The following is a 6,000-nucleotide window of genomic DNA, read 5'->3' as shown; positions in this document are numbered from 1 at the left end:
ACATTTATTAAGTACTCGCCTGTACTTAAGAGGTCGGAAAATATGAATTGGAGTGGGTTCCGGTATGAAAAGAGCGTTTTCTTTATGGTATGGGTGGAGGCAGAAAGTGAGCATTTATATAGAACTCCGGCCCATCTGTCCGTCACATTATGCCGGATAATCCAGAGCAGTGATTCCCAACGTGGGCGTTAACGTCCGCTAGGGGGCGGTAAAAACTGCGAGTATAACAGGATCCTATGGGTTAGATTGCGATGGGAGAAAAACATTTCTGAAGAAGGGGGCAATGGGACAAAAAAGGTTGGGAAACTATGGTCCAGAGTCTTGATTTCTTTTTTAAAATAATTTTTTTTGCCTCGTTACCGAATCAAATATGCCCGAATGAGACGTAATAAAACATTAAAATTATTAAATTAGTCTGAGCGTTGTAACGGGAAGGCAAAGTGGGGGACCCCACCCCCCATCCTCGGTAATGAATGCATGAACTACATAGAAATACATTTCATTTGGTTTCGAGAAAAATATTTATGTAAATTTCTTCAATTTTATTTTAACAGTTATAATATATTACTTAATTGCAATTTAAATATCAATTAAATAAAAGTTTTAACCCATTGTGCATTTAACTTATAAAACAACTTTTAAAAGAGGTCACAAAAACTGCTCAAAACTTTAAGTCCATACTTTTAACAAAGATGGCTCTGACTACAGACGTGCAAAATTTTTAACACAATATAATTTCATAGACGTTCGCGTGATTTTAGACCACAAACAGAAAAACAACGATAACCGGCCATTTTGTGAAAACGTAATTATTATCCGCTCCCCGCCCCTTTTTTTCCCAGAGTAAAAGAAAAAAAAAAAAACTTGCCAAAAAATGGGGGAAAATAATAAAAAAAATAAAATAGAAATAAAATAAATTTGCTATTTTTCTCACTGTTCTCCCTCGAAGAAACTCGCCAAAACTCTTGTTATCCCAACGCAAGTTTCAGTAAAGAAGGGCTAAAAAACATCCGCCAAAATTTGGCGACAGTTCGCCTCGAGTGCGTCTACATCATCCCACCGTCAACGAGTATCGAGTTTGGCGATATCGCGGCGCGAGTCGTTGGCAACCTTAGAGAAGGGCCAAAAATAAGCCAAGCCAAAGAGGCCCATTGACTGGCGTTGCGTTTTGCGATTTGTCCGCAGTTTCGCTAGTTTCAGTTCACGAGATGCGCGAGTTTGTTTTGGCTCGTCGTTGTCGTCGTCGTCGTTCGCGATCATCTCAGTCAAATTACTAAGAAACGAAAAATTTTCCCAAATTTCCTCCAAAACTTGTGAATACTTTGAATTTCAACCTCCAAACATAATTACAAAAATACCGGAAAAAAGTTTTCTCCTTGGTGATTTCTTTACTTTAAAATTTCTTTTCCCGTGTTTGTGAACATCCGGCGCGTAAATCCTGAAGATACAGTGTTTGTGTTTACAGTTTTGTTTCCATTATAATATACAAAGTTTTCGTTTCTTTTGTTTTTTTTTACGTGATCACATCGACGTTTTTTTCTTGATTTTGATTTTTTTTTCTTCCTCTGGCTTAAATGAAACAGTGAAGAAAATATTTGAAGACCTGTGAGAGGTCTTTTTTGAAGTGCGTGTGAGTTTTGCGGCGTGATTTTTACCGCTTTTTTTTTGGAACCTCTTGCTTGTCATCATCCTACAGAGTGTGTGTGGTACTTTGTTTACAACTTTTCGACGTCTGAAAAAGAAAAAGGTTCGTTATTGCATAATTCTTATATTACATTTTTGACAATTAATGACAGTGCAACATGATTCATCTCAGCATAATGCAAACTGGACCCATTTCGTATATGACTTGATATGTTTTTTAGAGATTAAGGGATAGTAGATCCTAGAAGAATTGATTCAAAGTGTATACGGCCCTCAGGAAACTGAAAATTCTAGTCGCCCGTGCTTAAAAATAATGCATAAAATCATAAAAGAAAAATTGTGATTTTCTGAAGTCGTCTTAAGGAGTTCGGGGGGTCGACTCTCTGAGGGTCCCTTGAGCCAAATTTATGCATAAAAGATTGCCTACATGGCATCGTCTATATTTTTCCTGCCCATGGCTGACTTGAGCTTGTCTCTGAAGAGATTATTAAATATGGGACTTTGCATTTGTGTAAATGAAGATAAATATTGTAGAAATTCGCTTCTTTCGTCTAAACCATTTCGCAAAAATTAGCTAATTCGCTTCGCATTATACGGTATCTCTTGTAAGTCACGTTCCGTACGCATTCTCACTTTTCATTTTTGAATACGGAATACACGTTTTCCTGATTGTTCCGGAAATTTTAGAAAAGTTCTGAAATAGTGTATTTAATGGGAATTGAATCAACGAACATAAAATATCTTATGTACCAATGGAATCGTATGCCTTATGTAATAGTCAGCATCAAATATTTCACAAGTCAGCTTACTTCTCCGAATTTACTTGAATACTTAAGATTGGTTTTTGAGTCCGTAGGTGAATTCGATAATTTTTTTTTAACGGAAATTGCTGTAAAGAGCAGTAATTTTTTGAAAGAGTAAAATATTTTAAAATATTTTTTTTATAAATTTCTAGTAAAGTAATTTGAAAAATAGTTCCCAATATCCTGAGAAGTCCGGATTGTTTAGAATAAAGCTGAAATTGAAAGAAAATGGGCCGATTATGGCATAGCTCAAGGATTTCTTGATTTCTCAACTGGTAATCTGCGACGATGGCATAGTTTGTTCCGCAGGCAGACTTGATGATTCAATTATAACTGAATGAAAAATGATCTTAACTCTTGCAATTAATATTAGTAATGTCCATAATGTGAGTTCAAACTAACATTCCTATTCATACTTAGGTTCACTCCGCCTCATCAAGGAAAATGCCGCCAATTGCGATCCTAAATACGGGATATCACTATTTGTAGCGAAAAAATTCATTTATGAAAATTTTTCTAATTACTGCTAAAATGGGTGGAAGGGGATATAAACAGCTAATATACAAATCGTATTAAACAAAAATATATTCGACGAAACGAAACATTCAAATGACAAGATTACCATATTTCCTCGAGAAAAAATAAGAGGTACTGGGATCTAAAATACGGTAAAATACGGGACATTACCAATATTCGTCAAAAACGTTGGCGTAAGTCGATAAAATCCTCAACTGTAGATGAAAAATTGAGAAAAAAACGTTGAACCTGACAAATATATGTAAGATGGATATTTGTATATGCAGTATAGCCATTATTTTATCATAATAAGTCATGAAAACTCTGTTTACTCACGATTTTAGGAGACATTAAAAATTCAGACAAGCATCGTTTTGAAAAAAAAACGGGAGCAAATGTATAGAAAAAATTCAAAACAACTGAAAAATAAGGGAATGACCCGTAATGCGGGACACAAACGGTTCGTCGAAATTTTTTTCAGACATTTTCTTAGCCCTTGGGGTCCAAAAAAAAGATTGAGAAACGTCCCGCTACAATTTATATAAATTTCAGGACTTTGTTCCGCCCAATCAACGAAAAGTAATAAAGACTTCTCGCACTTTAATTGCCGTGTGATCAGTTTGTTTGCCGGTTAGCGGCGGTGATTGCTTCAGTTTATTCGTGTTGACGTCTAAGAATCATCGTTGAGATTCCAAGGCGGAAACATAAGCTTGAAAGATATCTGTTTACGACTCTCTTTGCACAGATATCATATCTCAATACATAAGATCCAAGCAAGTATGAATATATCTTTGAAGGAGTGATAATGGACGCGTATCGCTGTCCTGTCATTCAAACGTTTTTCTCGAAACTGGAAATGCTAAACAAATAAAATATGAGTGGTTTTCATTTTTTATAACGGAAAATATGCGTTGAAACACTCATATATATAAAGATATGAGTTTATTTTTTTTTCCGCCAAATACATAAAAAAGCGATATTTTCCGTCATTGCCGCAAAATTACAGTTGGTGACGTAAATTCGTCGAATCTTCAAATTTCAATCATTCTAGTAAACTTAGTATGCCTTTAAATTTTAAATGGGAATTTCAAGAAAAATATTATTCCCTTTCATTGATTTTTCTTTTACACATTAGCTATTTCCCAATTAAATTAACCGATCTGTGATTCATAATTAATTACCTGATCGATTTTTTTTTATCTCAGAAATACGCATTTCATGCGCCATTGCCGCTGTTTCGTTGGAATTATTCTTTTAATTCTGCCTTTTCTTGGAAAGAAGAGAATATTGTTCTCAATCGAATCATTGAATTAAATCATGACCATTTTTTTTTTAAATGATTCTATTCAATATTATGGAACATTAACATGACTCACTGAAATTACGAAACAAGATATGCTGTTAGGTGAAAAGTGTTCGATTATATATTTATCATGAATCACAATTACGTGATCAATATTTCTTCTTTTGATTATTCAAATGACCTGGATAATAACATGAATTTTATCATTTCGGACTTGAATTTTTTTTTTGTTTTTTTAGTATTACTGCTGTGATTGATACTGTAATTTGAGCAAGTTTCAAAAATCATTTTCAGTGATTTTTTGCCTTTGAATGAAACATCGAAAGTATTTAAGTGGGGGGTCTTAAAACTTTCACACTTTGTTGGGTCGTATTAAAAATAGAGTTTACGGGCCACTAAGCTATACTGTCATGTGTTATACACAGTTGTATTTGCTATATTTTCTCTATGTTAAAAAAATTAACCTTTCACCTAGCTCTCGGGTCACGCATTGAAGATCCCGGTTCTAAGAAATCTTTAAAATAATCACAGACGAAATTTCGAATTTATGTCCCCGTTTCAATGGAGTTGTTGAGCTGGTATTAATTTTTTTACAGAGCTATTTAAATGATATTTATATTAAATAATATCCATGTTCTTGAGGGCCCTTGAAACAGTTTCAATGCTCTATTTGGAACCAACCGTTGAAGTGACATACATGCAAAGTAGGTTTCACGTAGAAAATATGATGGTATAGAGAAAATAATTGTTGTAGAGAAAACCCTTGAAATAATATCTATATTCTCTTCAACAGTGTTCTCTAAACCTTTTTATACCTTCGGACTGGTAGAAATCATACAATTTTGTGGATTAGTGGAAATGGGGAAAAATAATTTGCTGACCTGCAAAAAATAAATAAATAGGAGAAATGTTTCACATATTTTTTAACAGCAAAGAAAAATAATAACTAATATGAAGACTGTATACTATATATGAAATCTAAAACTATGTAGCAGCTATAGAAATTCGCTGTTATACCGGCGCCTGTCCGTTGACCAGATGATGAAAAACACTCACAATTAGTTGCACTATATATTCAATTTTATTCCTCACGTAACTTCTACCGATGTCTTAAAGAACCCCTTGGATTCCTCGGAACTCTGATTGAGAAATGCTAAGATAATGAGAGAGGCATTCGGTATTTGATGGCAGCGTTGCGAGAGTCACCCTCACGACTTTCAATTTCATTGCTTAAAAAAAAAAAAGCGTTCCGCAATAGACGCATTATCCCGTCTCGTCGTCTAGTCACGCATTCCTATGACTTAATTCACGAACGGGGCCCCAAGTCATCCATCAATTAAAGACTTCCGATTACGTCACGTAACCTCCCCCCCTCCCGTTCAACTTTACATACGTCTCTATACGAGTTCAACCGAATCTTAAGAGAAACTTCCCGTTACAAGAACCCAACAGCTTCTTTCCACGGGACGCAAAAACCCTTTCTTTTTTATCTTATGCGTGCGTATCCATGCGCATGCATATGTTGAATGTGGATGCGGTGACTAGAAGTGCTGTTTGGGTCGAATTTTGAAGGTCCCATTGTTCTTTAAGACGCCGCAGGAAGAACAATAGACGGTGTGTTTTCGCTTGACACCCAAAACGTGAGGGGCACATTATCGCTGATATATATCATTGAAGAGGCCCCGAAACTGAGCCTTGGAGAACCCCCCTTCATACTATTGCGTTAGCCCATCT

At 35.2% G+C, this 6,000-nt stretch overlaps 1 protein-coding gene across 6 annotated transcripts in view; it reads left to right on the top strand.

The window, feature by feature from the left end:
- The first annotated feature begins 1,145 nt into the window (after nt 1-1,145).
- Nucleotides 1,146-6,000, top strand: part of LOC149088641 (semaphorin-1A-like) — a 312,700-nt gene continuing 307,845 nt past the window's right edge. For 3 of the 6 annotated variants that reach the window (XM_089248423.1, XM_089248388.1, XM_089248417.1), the window contains exon 1: nt 1,184-1,747. The gene's annotated coding sequence lies outside the window, so the exon portion shown is untranslated. Of the gene's footprint in view, nt 1,748-6,000 lie in introns of all 6 variants that reach the window. The other 3 variants (XM_089248439.1, XM_089248431.1, XM_089248399.1) reach the window with 3 other exon arrangements.

This window comes from Pholcus phalangioides, unplaced genomic scaffold (assembly GCF_987345545.1).
Source record: "Pholcus phalangioides strain wild (caught in Gottingen) unplaced genomic scaffold, Ppha-v1.0 ptg000003l_1, whole genome shotgun sequence".
NCBI classification, from domain to species: domain Eukaryota; kingdom Metazoa; phylum Arthropoda; class Arachnida; order Araneae; family Pholcidae; genus Pholcus; species Pholcus phalangioides.
Note: the sequence above shows the minus strand (reverse complement) of the source record. Positions and strands in the feature narration are given on the sequence as shown.